Below are 20,821 nucleotides of genomic sequence, written 5' to 3'. Positions count from 1 at the left end.
TTATGCTTCGGCATCAGTCCAGTGGGTCATAACGCTAAAACTCATCACCAATATGTACGAGAGTTACGTCAGAGGTTGAAGTATGCATACGAGCTGGCTACTCAGGAAGCTGAGAAACATCAACTAGCCAACAAACGCAGATGGGATGCGAAAGTAATGCCATCCTCAGTGGAAGAGGGTGATAGAGTATTGGTCAAGAATGTGAAGTTGAGGGGCAAGCACAAATTGGCTGATCGGTGGGAGTCTTCAGTGTATATTGTGGTAAAACAAATTGAAGGTATACCAGTCTATGTGGTGAAGCCAGAAACAGGGGATGGACCCGAAAGGACGTTACACAGGGATCTACTGCGCCCCTGTGGATTTATTTCTGGAAGAGAAGAGGCTGATATTCACTGTGAACCATTCAATAGTACCAAGCAATTGAGGAAAAAGCAGAAGGAGGACGTTGAGGATAGTATGGATGGCTCTATTATGGAGAGCGGAAGTTCAGATCCAGCTGAACTGGATGAGTGTCCAATTACTGGTGAAATTCAGTCAAATGGAACATTAAATCCTAATGCGGAGGAGTTTCATCCAGAGTCATGGGAAGAGGATCCTGTGGAAGTTAGTATACCAGTAAATCATAACAATTCATGCGATTTGAACAGCTCAGTCAATGAAGAACAGCATGCATCCTCCTTGGGGAAGAAGAAAACTCTTGATGAATCAATGACTAAAATAGGACTTCTACCGTTACCTCAAAGATCGCAGAGACCAAGGAGACTGCCTAGTAGATTCGATGACTTTGAAGTGCAATTGCCCAAGGGGTTGCACAGCCACAACATATTGAGACAGTCATATTCAAGGAATCCATTAGAGGCGTGTATATCCATGCAGCAACTAAGTAGTATGATGCAAGAGATATTGAGCAAACAAACAGAGTTAATATATAAGCTGTGGACATAAATACCTGCCGGGGACGTCAGGTTTTAGGAGGGGACCATGTAACATACCTCTAGGAACTAGGGCAGAGAAATGTTGAATCATCATTGTGACATGAAAAGACTGACAATAGAGTGCTGTCTCTTTAAGAGCTGGGGGGGGGAAAGGAGATTCAAAATTGGATTGTCTGAGCATGTGCAAACAGATCACTGCTCAGCTTGAACAGAGTTCCTGCCCTGCTCTGAATTAATAAATATTATCTGTACTGATTAAGGTGAGCAGCCCTCTATAATTGTATTCATGTGTAATGTATTTATGTTAGTTAGCATTGTTTTGAGATGTATTGAAGTTGTTTTTACTTTATCTAAAGAGATTTATAAAAATTGGATTGTCTGAGCATGTGCAAACAGATCACTGCTCAGCTTGAACAGAGTTCCTGCCCTGCTCTGAATTAATAAATATTATCTGTACTGATTAAGGTTCTCTTTTCTGGAACCCTGCTGTGGACGACTTGGGAGTAATTGAACTGTGCCCTGTCAGGATTTGAAGCTCTTCTTTCGGATAGAGGCTGCTGTATTGTGGATTTGGCAGTTGAAGCAAAGAGCAGTACTGACGCCCTCTTCAGCTCTAAATTCAAATGGACACACAGTAGGATACAATCTAGGACTTTGCTTGTTCAGAGACTGCTTAAGGTCGGGTGCTATATCACATGCTGATTCTGGTTGAAATACTTAACATGAGTTATGACAAAGTTGAGTTTTCTCTTGTACTATATACATGTGTTTATATGACAAATGCAGATGCTTAGGAAGTGAACAGATTTATTTCAGTCATTCATTCCAGTAAAGATAAAACTGTTACTCACTAAAGAGCGTGTGGATTCATTTCTGATACTGGGTTGGGAATCAAAGTGCAGGTTTCAGACACAAGAAGTCATAAAGAAAATTGAACTTCAAGGGTTACAACAAATTCTGAATGAAATTTTCTCTTCATCGGGGAGCACCCCCTTCTCTGAGATATGATGACCCAAATATTTCACTGACTTCTGAAAGAATTTACATTTAGATGGAGAGAGCTTCAATCCGCATTTCAACAGTCGTTGTAACACCCTCATCAATCGGTCCTCATGCTCTTCCAGTGTGTCCGAGAATATTATAAGATCATCCAAGAAGGCCACAACTTCATGTAGATTAATATCAGTCATTACTTTCTCTATCATTCTTTGAAAACTTGCTGGAGCATTTGTCAGTCCTTGAGCCATTCTCTTAAATTGCCAGTTTCCAAAGGGCGTGGTGAATGCAGTATTAGGCCTATCCATTTCTTCTACCTCAATCTGATAGTACCCACTCTTGAGATCTAGTACTGAGAACCACTTGCTACCTGATAGGAGAGTGAATGTCTCTTCAATTCGAGGCAATGGATAGGAGTCATTTAACTTGCCAATATTTATGCTTTATCCTATTTTCTTCTGTTGGATCCTTCTTCCAATTTTTGAACGAAGATCTTTTGGCTAAAGTAGCCGCTTTCACCTCACCTTTTAACCATGCCGGTAATCGTTTTGCCTTCCTTCCACCTTTCTTAATGTGTGGAATACATCTGGACTGTGTTTCTAGGATGGTATTTTTTAGGGATGTGAATCGGTACCGGACTTGTTTCCGGTATCGAGTTCGGGTAAAAACCACAGGAAATCTTCGTTCCCGCGATCTTACCCGTTTTAATCGGCTGTGTCATGCTGAAAAAAAAAAACCCCGACCCTTTAAATTTAATTATTTCGCATCCCCCATCCTTCCAACTCCCCCCCCTCAAATTTTTAAAGTACCTGGTGGTCCAGCGGGGGTCCTGGGAGTGATCTCCCACTCTCGGGCCGTCGGCTGCCACTAATCAAAATGGCGCCGATGGCCATTTGCCCTTAGCATGTGACAGGGTACTCATGCCATTGGCCGGCCCCTGTCACATGGTAGGAGCACTTTAAAAAAATGTTTTGGGGGGTCGGGAGGGTGGGGGATGCGAAAGAATTACATTTAAAGGGTCGGGGTGGGTTTGGGGTTTATTTTTAAGTACCCTTTCTTCCCGCTTCCCCCCCCCCCCCCCCCAAAATGATAAGAGAACCCCACGAAACATTTTGTGGGGTTTTCCTATCGGGTTCTGGGGTCCCCCAAATTCTGACAAGTTTGAAAATATCTTCCGATATCTTCAATCATCAGAAAAACGATTCACATCCCTAGTATTTTTTAACAATGTTCACGCCTCTTGCACACGTTTTACCTTTATATCTGCTCCTTTCAGTTTTTTTCTATTTTTCTCATTTTATCAAATTTTCCCTTTCAAAAGTTTAGTGCTAGAGCCGTTGATTTGTAATCAAATACAAAAAAAATATGAAAAGGAAAAGTAAATCTTTCATTCATTCACCTTAAGCCTGACAAACAAAAAGAAATCTGGGCAATACTAGCAATAATGCAAGCAATATGCAATTTGTGCATATAATTTCTCAGCCTACGTATCTGGTGCAATACAGATGCATAAAAAGCAGCTCATTGCTGTGCATATTGAACATAGCTTACATTAAGTTTGCGAGCTACATTATTTCCTGAAAAAGTTAACTGCTACTATTATCTATAATGGAAGGTTTGGGGATAGTCTGCATAGAGCAGCAGTTGCTATTACCTTAAAAATCTTATAACATGCAAGCGTCGCTTTTAATGTTGCCGTGCATATTATAAAATCCACGTGTGCCCAATTTTATATCGTCATGTGCATGTGTGCACAGGTGCCGACTCGCACATGCATGGGGGGGAAATATTTTAATAAATGTGTGCCGATGCAACTTGGCATTTCCCAGTACCCTAACCCCATAGCTACTCTTCCTCCCTTTTCGCCTCTCCACCCTGACCCCTAAACCCCACCTACCTACCCTAATTTTTTTGTTTTAAAACGTACCTGCTCTGGCGAGCAGAAGTAAGTTCAGGACACCAGCTGGCTGCTGGTGTGCTTCACTGGGAAAGTGCCTAATAGTGCTGTCCCAGCCAGCCCCACCCCTCCCTTGCCCTGCCCAGACCCTGCCTCCAGACCTCCCTCAGCCCGCCCCTTTTACGAAGCCTGGCTGTTCTGCGTGTACCAGGAGATACGACATTGCTGGGCTGCTCTGAAAATGTGCTCAGTGTGCGCGCAGCCCAGCCACTCGCATATCCAGTATTTGTGCATGCTGTGCATTTAAAATTTCCCCGTTAATGGGCAAGACCATTTGGTCTTTATCTGCCGTTATTCACTATGTTACTATGTTATAGAGATGTGAATCAGAACAGGAATCGGTTCGGATTCCGGTTCTGATTCATATGTGGGGGGGGTTTTCATCGGGCCCGATCGCAGTTTTGTTTATCGGCTGTGCCCGAGCCAATAAACAAAAAACCCACCCCGACCCTTTAAAACTAATACCTTAGCTTCCCCCACCCTCCCGACCTCCCCAAAAACTTTTTACAGGTACCTGGTGGTCCAGTGGGGGTCCCTGGAGCGATCTCCCGCTCCCGGGCCATCGGCTGCCACTAATCAAAATGGCGCCAATGGCCCTTTGCCCTTACTATGTGACAGGGTATCCATGCCACTGGCCGGACCCTGTCACATGGTAGGAGCACTGGATGGCCCGCACCATCTTGTGCTCCTACCATGTGACAGGGGCTGACCAATGACACCAGTAGCCCCTGTGACATAGTAAGGGCAAAGGTTATCGGCGCCATTTTGATTACTGGCAGCCAATGGTCCGAGTGCAGGAGATCGCTCCTGGATCCCGGCTGGACCACCAGGGGCTTTTGGAAAGTCTTGGGGGACCCTCCTGACCCCCACAAAACTTGCCAAAAGTCCAGCGGGGGTCCGGGAGCAACCTCCTGCACTCGACCGTCGGCTGCCAGTATTCAAAATGGCGCCGATAGCCTTTGCCCTTACTATGTCACAGGGGCTACCATTGCCATTGGTCAGCCCCTGTCACATGGTAGGAGTACAAGATGGCGCCGGCCATCCAGTGCTCCTACCACGTGACAGGGTACGGCCAATGGCACAGATACCCTGTCACATGGTAAGGGCAAAGGGCCATCCGCGCCATTTTGATTAGTGGCAGCCAATGACCCGGGAGCGGGAGATTGCTTCAGGGGACCCCCACTGGACCACCAGGTACCTGTAAAAAGTTTTTTGGGAGGTCGGGAGGGTGGGGGAAGCTAAGGGATTAGTTTTAAAGGGTCGGGGTGGGTTTAGGGGTTATTTTTGTGTGCCGTTTTTCCCACCCTCCCCCAAAACGATAAGAGAACCCCCACGATCAATATCATGGGGTTTTCCTATCGCTTTGGGGAGCTCCCGATTTCTGACGATTTTGAAAATATCGTCCGATATTTTCAATCGTCCGAAGCCCAATTCACAACCCTACTATGTTATATATGAAGAGATGTAGTTAAAATTCTAGTGCTCCTGGGGAAATGTTAATATATGTTCCAGTGCTCCCAGGCTAATGATCCTACCCCCCATATAAAAAAAAAATCCCTAATTGGACACCTTGTACTCCTGCACCTACTATAAGAAACAAAAGCAAGTTTGCTTACTGAAAAAGGAGTTTTCTGTAGATAACCATTACATATGACTGACATGATCTAGCAGCACCAAACGGATTCGTCTCTCCAAGCTAGTCGAACTTTGAGCTCTACTGAGCATGTGGGGAGTTCCTATTTGGGCATTGCCCTGTGAGTCTCCTCAGTCTATACCAGAGCTAATCTAGCTATGTAATCAACTCTCCAGGGAGGAAGACAGGTATTCCATGGCTAATTCATCCTGCTACCCATAGGAAACACTGTTTACATAGTAACATAGCAGTGACGGCAGATAAAGATCAAATGGTACATCCAGTCTATCCAGCAAATGGCTTATGGTAGTAACTGCCTTATTAAGTAGATTAATCCCATGCATTCTGTTAAGAGTAACAACTGCCATGCCATGCAGGCTACCTTCATGCGTTCTGTTAAGAGTAGTACCTGCGAGGTGGAGAGAAGCGGGAGCCATTGTTTCTTTGATTTAAACATCTACCCGGGACAGGAGAAGTGCCTTGCGTCTTACCCCGATAACTATCTGCCTGCTTTCAGCTGAGATTCGACGCCGCATTGAGAGGCAGGGACGGAGGCGGACCCGGAAGCTAATTACTTAAACAAGGTCGGTAGCGGCGTGCCGCAGAGCCAGCGCGCTGCTTAAGCCGCGTGCGCTCAAGGGGCGCGCGGTTAAGTTGGGCTTAGCCGGGCTTCGCCGGTACTTCGCCGGGACTTTGCAGTGACTGAGTCGGGGTTTTTTTCCCTTTAAGTAGGTATTAAATAATTAACTATCCGCTTTTTCCACCCACATGAGATCCCTTAAAATGAATGACGTGGAGAATGTGTAAAGTTCTGTAGGCTTTAAAAACATTCTTTCCTTATGCCACACTCTTCCTGGAAAAGGAAGGCAAAGGATCGTCAAGCCTCAGATGCTGCAGCGGCCAAACCTATACTGGGACCTATGGACTCATACATTCTTCGTAGGATAAGAATGGAGACAGAGAGCTCGCTGAACGGAAGGAGGAGAGAAGAAGAGCCATCCACCGTTCCTGAGCTTTTATTATCAACCCTCTCCTCCGAAGGGAGAGCAACACCACCAATTCAGCCGACAGGCTCCAGGTGGAGTGGGGGGCAACTGGATTACCCGGAGGGCAAGACCGGATTGAACCTCCTTTGAGGCAAGCACTTCACCTGGAAGAACAGACGGAACAGTTTACCAACATGGAGGTGGTGAGAAACTCAGATGGAGCGACTAAGGTAGTCTCTAGGGGAGAACCAACTGGGCTTTCCCTGATACAATTCCAAGATCTGGTAAGACCCCAGAACTTTACTATGGAATTAATATGGGAAGCTATTAATTCATTAAATAAAAACATTGGTACACTAATGTCAATATTACTGGCAAATATGAAAGAGATAGAAAGTAGGGTATTGAAAACTGAGAAAAATAATTTACAGCTTAATAGTGGTTAGCTCTATTAAGAATGGATATACCTGAAACCACATTACCTATTTGATCTAAAATATATTTCCTTCCTCCTTTGAAGAAAACCTCTAAAACTGCACTGGGAGAAAATATACCCATGCAGGAATTAAAATTGGCTCATGAAGATGAGAATGTAAATATTTCTGAGATGTTGGAAAAAACAGAATCTGACTTAGTGAATCCAGCTACACTTCTTGTAACTTTTATGTTAGAGTCTAACAAGGAATGGATTTTTAGAAAATACTTTCAAAATAGGACAAAAGAGTTTTGGGGCTGTAAAGTCCAAAACATACAATTGGGTATGTTTTTTATTTTAAAATATCCTTGTAAGTGTTTAATAAAATTTGAAGGGAAGACATATATTCTTACAACCAAATCAATTAACAAGTTTCTTGGTTGAGAAAGGAAAGCCACTGATGAGTTCATCCCCAGAGGCATCATAAAGTGCTCGCCAATGGAGTTAGATCTCCCAATAGTAAAGATATCCTATAGTCTAATTGCTTGTTTTAGTTTATACTATGTATAAAATTGCTTAGAGAAATGTAAAGGATCTCATTTGAGGGCTTGATAGACAGAATTGAATGAAGGAATTAATTATTTAACATTTGTAAATGATTATGTTGTAATTAATGAAATTAATCTTCATTCCTGTATACTGTATTCAAGTGTAATTCTACTTGATGTATTATATATATAAATTCAATAAATATTGAATTAAAAAAAAAAAGAGTAATACCTTCTGTGATGTGCAGGTTACTCCCTGTGCCGTAATGTTACACCTAAAGTTAATATAGGTTACCCTTTTTCTTCATTAAAAACCTCAAGCCTTTAGAGAACTTCAGTGTTTATCTCATGCCATTTTAAATTCACCTAGTGATATTTAGTTTTCTTTTCCTCTTAAATCCACCTGGTCTGCTGCCCAATTTTCCTCATTACCTAGAGAATTTTAAAAGCGCTATGCTTGCCAAAGTTGGGAGATACACGCATGACTTGGCCTGGTGTGCACTACGTGGATTTTAAAATCCACACGAATACACACATATCTTCTCGTACATGCACAAATTTAAAAAGTCAAAAAAGAGGTGAGGAATGGATAGGCCGAGTCTGTTACATGAAGTACGCGCATAGGGGTAGATTTTCAAACCGCGCGATTTGGCGTACTTTTGCTGGCGCATCAGGTCTCCAGAAGTGAGCACAGTACTCCAGGTGACGCCTCACCAAGGACCTGTACAAGGGGATAATCACTTCCCTTTTCTTACTCAATATTCCTCTCTCAATGCAGCCAAGCATGTATAAATACTTATGGGGCGGATTTTAAGAGCCCTGCTCGCCTAAATCCGCCTAAATCCCCCCTTACCTTTGTCGGGGGATTTACGCCTCCCGGAGGGAGACGTAAATCCCCGCGCGCCAGCGGGCCGCTAGCGCACCGGGACGCGACCTGGGGGCGGGTCCAGAGGGCGCGGCCACGCCCCCGGACCGCCCCGGGCTGTAACCATGCCCCCGGGCCCGCCCCCGAAACGCTCCCGACAGGCCCCGAAAACGCCGCGCGGATCAGGCCCGCCCCCGACACGCCCCCCTCAGAAAACCCCGGGACTTACGCGAGTCCCGGGGCTCTGTGCGCGCCGGTAGGCCTATGTAAAATAGGCACACCGGCGCGCAGGGCCCTGCTCGCCTAAATCCGCCTGGATTTAGGCGGATTTAGGCGAGCAGGGCTCTTAAAATCCGCCCCATAAGTATTTATACATGCTTGGCTGCATTGAGAGAGGAATATTGAGTAAGAAAAGGGAAGTGATTATCCCCTTGTACAGGTCCTTGGTGAGGCGTCACCTGGAGTACTGTGCTCACTTCTGGAGACCATATCTCCAAAGTGACAGAGACAGGATGGAGGCGGTCCAGAGTAGGGCGACCAAAAAGGTGGATGGTCTTCATCGAATGACTTATGAGGAGAGATTGAATAATCTAAATATGTATACCCTGGGGGAAAGGAGGAGCAGGGGTGATATGATTCAGACTTTCAGATACTTGAAAGGTTTTAATGATCCAAAGTCAACGACAAACCTTTTCTGTTGGAAAAAAATCAGCAGAAGCAGGGGTCACGATTTAAAACTCCAGGGAGGAAGACTCAGAACCAATGTCAGGAAGTATTTCTTAATGGAGAGGGTGGTAGATGCCTGGAATGCCCTTCTGGAGGAAGTGGTGAAGGCCAAAACTGTGAAGGATTTCAAAGGAGTGTAGGATAAACACTCTGGATCCATAAAGCCTAGGGGATCATAAAGCCTAAATGATGGGAATGAAGAGAAGAGGCATGGGAGTGGCTTACGGGAATGACGGCTACAACCTGGTGATTAATACCCTTATTCAATAAACATTCACGTGGTTAATGTGACTCCAACATTGTTCTATGCTTCAATGGCAAGAGGAAATGTGGAAAAGAGGACTTGCATTCAGGCAACAACCAACAAGGCTGCACAGTCTGGGTAAACAAATAAGAATGGGAGTAGCTTGCTTGTTGCAGCAGTTACGAAGTCCAGACGAAGTGGAGGTCAATACCAGAGAATCAGTTCAAGCGTAATCTGGGCAAAGCAGGAGTCAATACCAGAGAATCCGTCCAAGCGTAATCCAAGCAATGCAGGGGTCAATACCAGAGAATTAGTCCTAGCATAGTCCAAGCGATGCAGCGGTCAATACCAGAGTATCAGTCCAAGCGTAGTCCAAGCGATGTAGGGGGTCAATAGCAGAGAATCAGTCCAAGGAACGAGCAACAGACACGGGAACACCAGGGGCAGGAACCAGGAATGATAACAGGAACCGAAGACAGGAATGAAGACAGGAACAGGAACCAGGAAGCAGGAATGAGCAACTAGTACACGAGCAATCGTGGAGATTTTATTGCTCAAACTACAAGCATTTGATGTTATAGCTTTTCAGCTGCTCTTCCTAGTCACTTTTTCTCTTTTTTTGTCCTTATTAATTTTGTTACTTTCTCTTCTCACTTCCTGTATTATTTGGGGGGGGGGTGACATTTCAATTTTATTGGCCACCTCCTGCCATCCCCACTCCCTAGTTTAAATGCCTGATAATGTATGATCTGAATTTTTCATTTAGTATCGCCTTTCCTGCCATAGACAAATGTAAGCCATCCTTACCATATAATCTTTTATTGCTCCATACACGGCCCCAGCCTCCAATGTATCCAAAACCATTTTCCTTACACCAGGTAATGAGCCAGCCATTGAAATTATCTATATGACATAACCTTTCCTTTCCCTTTCCATGAACAGGTAATACTTCTGAAAAGGCAATACTGTTTGGCATGTGTCTAATTATCTTCCCTAGATTTTGTATTTGTATTTGTATTTATTAAAATGTATTTATCGCCTATCCCATGAAGGCCTAAGCGATTTACAATAAAAAACATACATAAAAAATGAATGGCTCAGCAATAACAATAAAAAACATAAATTAGACAATCAGAACATAGAATCAACAAAAAATCAACAAAAGGCATGCTGTAATAAAAAGCCCTTCAACAGGAGTCTGAATTTTTTTACATTATCTTGGAGGTGAAGATCTAAAGGCAGCGAGTTCCGCAAGGTAGGTGCTGCTATGGAGATTGCTATTTCTCTGGTCGTGGCAAGGCGGGCAAGACGTACGGAGGGAACATCTAGTAAACCAAGTTGTGAAGATCCGAATGAACTGTATTCGATGGGGGGAGAAAGGCTGATGTGCACTGAGCAGGAGAGAGACCTTGGGGTGATAGTGTCTAATGATATGAAGTCTGCAAAACAATGTGACAAGGCGATAGCAAAAGCCAGAAGAATGCTGGGCTGCATAGAGAGAGGAATATCGAGTAAGAAAAGGGAAGTGATTATCCCCTTGTACAGGTCCTTGGTGAGGCCTCACCTGGAGTACTGTGTTCAGTTCTGGAGACCGTATCTACAAAGAGACAGAGACAAGATTGAAACGGTACAGAGAAGAGCGACCAGAAAGGTGGAGGGTCTTCATCGGATGTCATACGAGGAGAGATTGAAGAATCTAAATATGTACACCCTGGAGGAAAGGAGGAGCAGGGGCGATATGATTCAGACTTTCAGATACTTGAAAATCTTTAATGATCCAAAGACAACTACAAACCTTTTCCATCGGAAAAAAATCAGCAGAACCAGAGGTCACGAGCTGAGGCTCCAGGGAGGAAGACTAAGAACCAATGTCAGGAAGTATTTCTTCACAGAGAGAGTGGTGGATGCCTGGAATGCCCTTCCGGAGGAAGTGGTGAAGTCCAAAACTGTGAAGGACTTCAAAGGCGCATGGGATAAACACTGTGGATCCATCAGGTCTAGAGGATGTGTATAAAGAGGAGGCAGCAAAACACTGCACGGAGCAGCAGTAGCCACAGAGGCATTCACGGAGCGGAATGCCAGTGGCCAGTGGTTGGTGTTCCACCTTCACGGAGAGGAAGGATGGAGGGCTGCCATCTCCAAATTATAAAAAATAAAAAAAAAACAAAACAGGGGTGGGTAAGAGTATGTAATATTAACGGTGAGTTCATAGGCTATAGGTATTACCAATTATTAGGCTTGTTCAATATTTGTTGATAGTTAATGAGGCTTTCAATGCATACTTCACTTTCAATGCATATCCAGCATAGCTCTCTGCTTCAACGGCAGGGGAGAAGTAAAACTAAAACTTCACACTTATCCAGCATAGATCTCTGCTTCAACGGCAAGGGAGAAGAAAAACTGATACTTCACGCATATCCAGCATAGCTCTCTGCTTCAATGGCAGAGGAGAAGAAAAACTAATACTTCATGCATATCCAGCATAGCTCTCTGCTTTAACGGCAGGGGAGAAGAAAAATAACCAATAAGGGCTGAATAACATAGTCTGGGTAAACATATAAGTATGGGTGTAGCTTGCTTATTGCAGCGGTTACTACCCCCCTAACTAATCAAGCTTGATAGTTCACTTGGATGCAGCTCCATCACTGCTCTCTACATTAATGGTGGGGGTGGAAGGGAAATAGAACCAAAGGTTACTAAGAGCCAAGAGAAACATAAGTATGAGAAAAAAAAGAAGTGTGAAGCTTGCTGGGCAGACTGGATGGGCCGTTTGGTCTTCTTCTGCCGTCATTTCTATGTTTCTATGATCTTAATTCACGGCTTATAGATCCTTAAAAGGGTATTCGACCAAGAGCAAGAGTCTGTGCCTAATAGTTTAAAGGTAGTCATTGCGATTTTATACCAGATACATTCTCAAATCGGCAGCCACTTCATTTTAGCCAGAATTGGTGTAATGTGATCAAATCTTCCTGTACCTTGTGGACACCGTTTATAGTGAGGGCATCGGTTCTCAGATGCATGATAACATTGATATCAGTGTTCTTACTTTCTTCTATAATTGCATTGACCACCTGCTTTACATTTCTATTAGTGAACATCCTGGAATGCATTTAACCATTGTGTCCCCAGCAAATTGTGTTCCAAATTGGTTCCTCTGATGATCAAGTCTCCCAGAAGAAGCACCATGTTGAAGGGTTTTGGGTGCATTGGGTGACTACTTTCCTTTCAGACATCACTTCATGTTCTTTTGTTGGGGCTTCTTTATTTTCCAAAGCAAAAAAAGCATTATGTAAGGGTAACAGTTCAGCGAGTGGGTGTCTCTTCATCACCGAACTTATTCTAGCAGAGCCGACTGTAATACAATACTCTACAGTGGGTAGGATTTCAAAGATCAAAGCAAAAATATTTTCTCAGATCCAGATTACTATTTTGTTCTTTAGCTTTGAGAGATCTCTTCTTGTTTTTCCCTTTGATCACACCATCTTTGACTCCACTCCACCCCTCAGATGATATTGATGATGTTAGCAAAAAATAATATCTTCTATATAACTACTGCACGGGTCTAATGATGCTTTCTTAGCTGTACTAAGTTAAAATAGGCAATATTTTCTTACTTTAGCTCCTGAGACAAGGGTTAGGTCCTTTTGTGCTTTACCCCCTGCCTGTCGAACACTTTGCATAAGGAACTTCAGCTTCTGGATAACATTAAAAGGTGAATTTTAAAAGTCCGGTGCGTGCCAAAACCGGGAGATATGAGCACAAGTTTGGTTGAAAAGCCACCTGTATATGCACATACTTGCCTTTATGTGCACAAATAAAAAGTTCATAAAAGGGGTGGGGGTGGGCGTGGTCTGGGCAGGCCATAGGCATTCCTGGATTCTAACTTGAAATTAGTGCATAATTACTTACGTGCACAGGTGCGTGCCAGGGTCTCCTGCCTTTACTTCTTCTATGGATGACATGTAAGTTATAAAAGCAAAATAAATAAATTGGTGGGATTTTAAGGGTCGGAGCTAACAGGCGGACAAGGAAGGCTGTTAAACTAGGGGGATTTGAAAATCATATTCCTTACCTGAGAAAACTGGGAACCAATTGGAAAAACTGGTAATGGCATCAGCATGCGATTTTTAAAATCTCCTACTTATGCAGTAGAAGCGGCATGTGCACGATAAGGTGTATATCCACATAAAACTACATGTGCATGTGCACGATAAGGTGCATATCCACATAAAACTACATGTGCATGTGCACGATAAGGTGTATATCCACATAAAACTACATGTGCATGTGTGCGCAGTCAGGCTATTTTATAACATGCATGCATATACGCGTGTATGTAATAAAATGGCACAGGCCAACAAACGCATGCACATGTGCCACCGCATGTCCCTTTAAGAGTTACCATCTTAGGTTTTAGGAAAGCAATCGCAATGTGATTATTTCAACAAGCTTTTAAAGTTCTGATTTTTAATTTCCTATCAGAATGAACCAAATTTTCTCTCAATAATAAAAATATCTAGCAAAAAAATGGCCAATTTATACTGTTATGTTTAAAGGACATTCATACCATCAGGCTATTAGTCACTCATAAGCATCTATTAACGCATATACTGTGTGTTAATGCCCGATTTAATCTTTCGTTCAAATTGTGTGTATAGTTTTTGTATTTTCATTGCACTTAAAAATCAGAGGAAAAATCAACAGTACTTATCTTGTACTCGATGAAAGTGCCCCATTTTTACACTTTCACCCTGCCACTAGGGTCCTGTTGTGTCTGTCCCATGATTGTCTGAATTCTACCACTGTTTTGGCTTCCGTAAGCTCAGCTGAAAGTCTGTTCCAGGTGTCCACCCCTGATATAGCCTGCCTGTATGACCAATTTTGAATCTGCTTTCATTTATCCCTCCCTTTTTAAATCAATGATACCGGTCTGGCTGTGATACATAGGCAACATATTCCTCTTTTGGACAGGTACAGACATTCAATTTTTTGCCTTTTTTGACTGGCTCAATAGTCAGAACCTGAACTTGTGATTTAATTATTGCATAAATTCTTCATGTATTTCTTTCTTAGACATTTGTACCTCCTTTTCTGATCCCCAGTTTTTTGCCTCTATCGAAAAGAAATGGATCGTGACACTCTGCTCTCATACACAGCCATCATCCACAGGTCCTATGGGAGAACATTCCAGTTGGCCAGTTTTTTAGATTATATCATCTTTGTGCCACGTAATCAAATGCACCCTTTATGTGAACCGGAATATTCTTTTCACTTGGGCCCCCAAGAACTTATTGGACTGCTTCACATGTGTCCTTCCCTTTTCTAATCAGCTTGGACGGATGTGCTCGATTATTAAAAGCCACTGGCCAATTCTTAGTCTTCATGCCATCTTTCATGACACTTCCCACTTTGCCTTCCAATCCATCATGACAAAAGTCTTCGGGACCTAAATATGTATACCCTGGAGGAGAGGAGGTGCAAGGGAAATATGATACAGACCTTCAGATACCTGAAAGGTTTTAATGATGCACAATCAACAACAAATCTTTTCCGTTGGAAAGAAATCAGTAGAACTAAGGGTCATGAAATGAAACTCCAAAGAGGATGACTCAGAACCAACATCAGAAAATAGTTCTTCATGGAGAGGATGGTGGATGCCTGGAATGCCCTTTCAGAGGATGTGGTAAAGTCAAAAACAATGAAAGATTTCAAAGGGGCACGGGATAAACACTGTGGATCCCTAAAGGCTAGAGGATGGAATTGAAGAAATGAGTGCATGGGAGTAACTTGCTGGTGTAGCAGTTACTACCCTTAACCAATAAGCCTTCATACTGTTGATGCAACTCCATCATTGCTCTCTGCTTCACTGGCAGGGGGAAAAGAGGAAATGGGGAATTAGATTCAGACAGCAACCAACAAGGACATTGAAATTTGCGGTCTGGGAAAATAAATATGCATGGGGTAATTTGCTGATGCGGCCATAACTACCCTTAACCAATAAACCTGAAACTCTTGATGCAACAATATTGCTCTCTGCTTCAATGGCAAGAAATAATGGGGAATTGGACTCAAATAGCAATCAACAAGGGCCTTGACTTTGACGGTCTGGGAAACTGATAAGTATGGGGGTGACTTGTATGAGGTGGCAGGAACTACCATAAGCTTGCTGGGCAGACTGCATGACCATTGGTCCTTTTCTGCTGTTATTTCTATGTTTCTATTTTTCTGTGTTTCTATTTATTTATTTTAACCTTTTTTTTACATTATAGTTTTGAGCTGCCTACCCTCCACCCACTCCCATCGCAGCTTTCAGGTGAAACACAAGTCCATGTTGGGGGCCTCACTGCCTAGGTGAGCTCTGTTTAAACCTGCTCCTTTGAAGCTCTGGAATAAAACTTGCTTTATAATTTGACAACGTTCTATTTGTTTCTTCGTGGACACCACTATCCAATCACATGCAATAGCTCATCCATAAAATAACATAAGAAAAATATAAAAAAACAGCATGCTTATGATATCATACTTGGATTCTACATCATATTTCAGCTTCAAAAGTAAAATTATTTAGGAAGGATTAAATAAATATTAAAATTGATCAGACCATCCATGAAGATGTGCTACACATGTCCCATATGGGATACTACTAGATTCATCATCATCTTAAAAGCAAGAAGAATAGAAATGTAGGGATTCTGGATATCAGTAGTACAAACTTTTCCAAATATACTGATGAATATTCATTGTTGATTACTCCATAGTTGCATGTATACAGATCCTTTCCTAGGGAAATCCCTTCCATTTCCCTCTCCTACCAACCACTGACAAGTACACTTAACAGAATTAAGAAAAAGCAGCGAGGGCCTTACTGAGCTGCGATTATAACATGGGGGAAACACCAGATGAGAAGAAGAGTTAAAAGAGATAGGGAAGAGTAAGGGGAGGGTTAAAAGAACAGGTGGGAAACAGAAGGGCATTAGGAAGGGAGGAGGCACATAGGAAAGGGGGGGGTCAAAGGTTAGTTTCAAATATGGGCATGCTGATAGGGTAGAGAGGGTGACATAGGATAGGAAGGCATCAGAATTGGAAAGCTGCGAGAAGGGGAAGAAGCTAACCAGTTCTTTGTCCTAATCGCCTGCGATTTAGTCAAAATGCGAAGAGCCTGAGACAAAGGGGGTAGAGCGGGCCCCAGTAGGCCGACAGGCAAGAAGAGGGGTCGAGGTGCAGTGGTCGGAGCTTCCCCGGTAAGCGAGGAGATGGAAGGCGAGGTCCTACAACCTACCCAAATAGCGAGAGTCGAGACAGGCCTCTGCGGTGCAGCGGAGTCGGGGGAAAGTGGCCCCGAAGCAAAGAGCAGTGAGAGGGAGGCTGGGGAGGAGGAGGCCCCCACAGGCGCAACGAGCCAGCTAGAGATCTCGCTGTATGCGTCGGGTTCCGACATGGAATCACCAGAAAAAATGGTGGCAAAAACTAATAGCCAGGGTGAGGTGGCGAGCGGTGCAGCATGCGCAGAAGTTGGGCAAACGGTCACAGCAGCCAGGCCGAAAAAATGGGGCCCAAGAGGCATTCGATGGAGGCCCTTCGGGTGGAGGAGATAAGGAGGAGAATGGAGCATGCCAGCTACCGATGAACGGGACGGCGAGGACCCAGCACGTCAGGAACGCAGAGCAGGATATCCTGGCCGGAGGAAAAGCGACAGAATCACGCAAGAGGGAGGAGAGGACGGAGTCAGGGACATGAAGAGGGTGGCGGTGGGGCGCACAGCGGGAGCGAGCAAGCAGGAGAGCAAGAGGTTCACATGTGTGGTGAGTGCGGCAGGAGGGCAACGGAGGGCGAGAGCGAGGGAGGGTTATGGCAAGGAATAGGAGCAAGGGAAAAGGAATACCCGGCTACAAAAGGGGGTTTTGGGGATGGGCTCAGGGGGACTGCCATGAGGACAGGCAAGGCAAGGCAGGGGCAGCAGGTGAGGGGAGTAAGTTGGAGCGATGAAGGAAGTGGTAGGGACTTGTTCCCACTAGAAGAGCAGATCAGGGGTATGAGGAGAGCACAAAGTGCAGCTAGCGAAGAACGGATGGGTGCTGCGGTCAGTATGTTTCTTGTTTCAGATGAGGAGGAGCAGATGGCTCCTGGGACGTCTCAGGCAAAAGTGTGGAGAAGACGGCAGGCGGGAGGTGCCTACGGAGCGGGGAAGTCAGGAGACAGGACGCAGGCCACAGGATCCAGAGGATTAGATATCCCCATGGGGCCGAGACAGGGAGCTGGTAAAGTGCATGCCAGTACGGCAAGTAAGGGGTAAAAGGAGTAGGAGAACGTGGTCTACATCAGATAGTACTAGTACAGATAGCAGTTCGGATTCAGAGTCAAAGTCTACGTCCAGCGAAGAGAGTGGCGTATTCAGGGACATCCAGCGTTAGCATCACTCAAGAAACTGTGGGAAGGAATCCCAAACAGGTTGAGGAATAGAATCAGGAAGAGGAGATATGTTAATATTTTTCAATTACTAGAAGGTAGAAGGGATGGGACAAGGAGGAAGAAGAAGGGAAGCAAGAAAAGGAGAACCACGGAGCCTAGCATCAAGGTGGCGAAGAATATAGTAAATTGGGTGAGTTTTTTTCCAGTTAGCCAGCGTGGTTAGGCATTATCAGCCAGAGTTGCATGGGGCCCTGTTGTCTTACGGAGACAGCATCTTAGGGGCTTTTCAAAGATTACGAAGGTTGGGTGTGGCTCAACTCCGATGAGAAATTCAGGGAAAAAATGGCAGGCAATAAGTTTATGTCCTGGGGCACTCAGGACATTAACCTATGTTTGACCCAGATGACTAACAAGGGGGCCAGGCAAAGTAAGGAAATGGGGGGGGGGGGGGGGTGAGGACAGGAGGGGATAGTGGGGCACAGGGACAGAATAGCTTACCAGTAGGGGAAAAAATGTATAACTAAAGGCGGGTTAGGAGCTAAAGACAGCAAAGTTACGGGTTCCCAGAAAGATGTATGCTGGCATTACAATCGAGCCACATGCTTATTCCCCGACTGTAAGTTTAGGCGCGCATGCGGGACCTGCAATGGCACCCACCTGAACTCGAAATGCCTGCAGGGTTATTGCAAAGTGCAGTAGACAGGAGCGACATTAAAAAAAAAAAAAAAGCAAATGTTTTCAGGGGCAGGTTGGGGTGGGGGGCGGATCCGGGAGGAGATGGCCGGGGCGAGCATGTAAGAATAAAAAAAAATAAAATAATAATAATATATAAAAAGTCAGGAGCGGGGGGTGCCAGTACCAGGAAGGGTGGGGAAGAGAGGGGGTGAAGGTGCTGGCAGGTACACAGGCCACGGTCTTACTTTCCTTTTATGCAAGGTTGGCAGAGTTCAAGGAGAACAGGCGGATCCCAGGTGATGACTTATGAAGACGAAGAAAGGGTGCTAATACAGAGCTCGGTTGCCCCTAACACATGGAAGAGCTATGCCAGAGGCAACAAGATTGTGTTAGATTATTTGCGTGGCAGGGGTTGGGAAAGTGGACCGGTGACAATTTATTATTTGGTTTCGTGGTACAAGCTAAAAGGGAAGGGATTTCAGTGGGTACGGTTACAGCACAATCAGCAGGATATGACTTTTTTCACAAGATAGCAGGTGGGAGGAATCCGACAAGCAGTTTTAGGTTACGGAGAGTGTTGAGAGGTTGGAAAAGAGGTTCGAGGGCAGTCGGACAAAAGGTTGCCAATTAGATATAGGGATTTAGTAGATTTTTCGATGCACTTGCCTCAAGTTTGTTGGTCCGAGTTCGAAGTTGCATTGTTCCGCGTGGCGTTTTCGTGGGTGTTTTTCAGCGCTATGAGGGTGAGCGAGTTGATACCCAAATCTAGCAACAGCGCGAAGGGACAGGGTATGGACGCCAGCTGCGTAGGCGTGTCTAAGGAATGTATAACATTGCTGATACGTAACTCCAAGACGGATCAGGCAGGGAAAGGGGCATTTATCCACTTAGTCCGGGTAGAAAATTGGGTAGTATGTCCAGTGCGCACTGCTAGGTTTTATTTACAGGTGCGTCCGGTCATAGGCAGGCCTTTTCTAGTGCACGCGGACAGATCAGTTCTCACACAATATCAGTTTTCTCGAGTGCTGAGGTTCATGGCGCAGAAAGCAGAGAGAGATCATCGATGTTACAGTTCGCATTCTTTTTGGATTGGCGTGGCCACATCCTCAGCGGAAGCGGGCATGGACGAGGAAGAGATCCAAAGGATAGGCAGGTGGAAGTCCAAGGCCTTCAAGAGTTACATTAGGCATAAAAGCAAGGGCAAGTAGATAGACAAAGTACAAGGGTCAATGGGGGTCAAGCAAAAGGGGGGAGGGGGGAGGGGGGAGGGCAGGACAGGAGGGAGAATACGTGTTAATCATTGGTCTTCTCATTTCAGAAAGCAGGGGACGCATGCACAGGATAGGATGCGCCTGGATCTTGGGCCATTCATTTATTCATAGAGTGTAACATCAGGCCTTGAAAAGGCCATATGTAGAACATCTGGAGTTGGAGCGAAAAGGCTGGAAGCTAGCTTGGTTCAGTCAGAGAGGAATGTGCTGGGACGAGTTGCGGTCCTTCCTACGAGACTGAATTGATATGTGGAGGGCCCTGAACATTTTAGTGATACACCTGGGGGGTAACGATATAGGAGCAAGGACATGCCGAGCTCTGCTCACTTGTATCAAAAAAGACCTTGCACAGGTGATGATTCGATGGCCACAGATACGGATCGGGTGGTCCGACATTATAATTCATTTAAAGAACAAGGACGAGACGATATGGAATACCGGGGTAAAGAAATTGAATCATCAAATGGGAAAATGGATGGTTTGGGAGGGTGGATTTTGGATAAGGCACTCGTGGTCATGGCAGTGCGAGGCGGGCCTATTCAGTGGGGATGGTATACATTTGTCCGAGATCGGCATGGACTTATTCAATAACATGTTATAGGAAGGATTAGAGAAAGAAATTGCGAAATGGTAAGATTTAGTACAGTAAGTAGGGCAACTAGTTGGGCCGCAGTGGGGGAAACAAACTGACTAAGTCAGTTGTTTTGTGGCCAGTTCATGTTTAATATTAAAGGGGGAGTTGGGCTAGGGTAAAAGGGGGGGTGCCCCGTGTAGTTGGGGGGGCTGCTACACGGGATGACTGCAGAACCATGGGGCCAAGGTTCGTGGCCGAGCTTGCTCTTGCTGGCACGAGGCGGAGCAGGCGGGAGAAAGGGGGAGGGGGCGGCTTCACCATTGGGGTTAAGGTGGTGGAGAAATGGGGCGGGGCTGAAGAGGGGGAAGGGAAAAGTGGCATGGAAAGGAGGTTAACTGTTAGTGTTATTGTTAGCGCTTGGGTTATGTTGGTAATAAACTGCGGCCAATTTAAAAGCCAAACAGTGTCGAGTTTTTATTGGGGCAATGGGGGGGACAGTTAATCGAGCGCAAGTGTTTCATCCCTATGTTATCAGAATCAAATCCTATTTGCATTACATGTTGAACTGAAGATATTTTTCTTTGGTT

General features: G+C 44.8%; 1 long non-coding RNA gene across 1 annotated transcript in view; it reads left to right on the top strand.

Annotated features, from left to right (window-relative positions):
* The window catches only part of LOC115076880, a 50,051-nt gene that overhangs the window by 28,124 nt on the left and 1,106 nt on the right, over nucleotides 1-20,821 (top strand). Inside the window, exon 2 of the long non-coding RNA XR_003852894.1 lies at nucleotides 15,575-15,656. This is a non-coding gene — a long non-coding RNA (uncharacterized LOC115076880). The remainder of the gene's footprint in view (nucleotides 1-15,574; nucleotides 15,657-20,821) is intronic.

Source organism: Rhinatrema bivittatum, chromosome 15, assembly GCF_901001135.1.
Source record: "Rhinatrema bivittatum chromosome 15, aRhiBiv1.1, whole genome shotgun sequence".
Taxonomy (NCBI): Eukaryota; Metazoa; Chordata; class Amphibia; order Gymnophiona; family Rhinatrematidae; genus Rhinatrema; species Rhinatrema bivittatum.
Note: the sequence above shows the minus strand (reverse complement) of the source record. Positions and strands in the feature narration are given on the sequence as shown.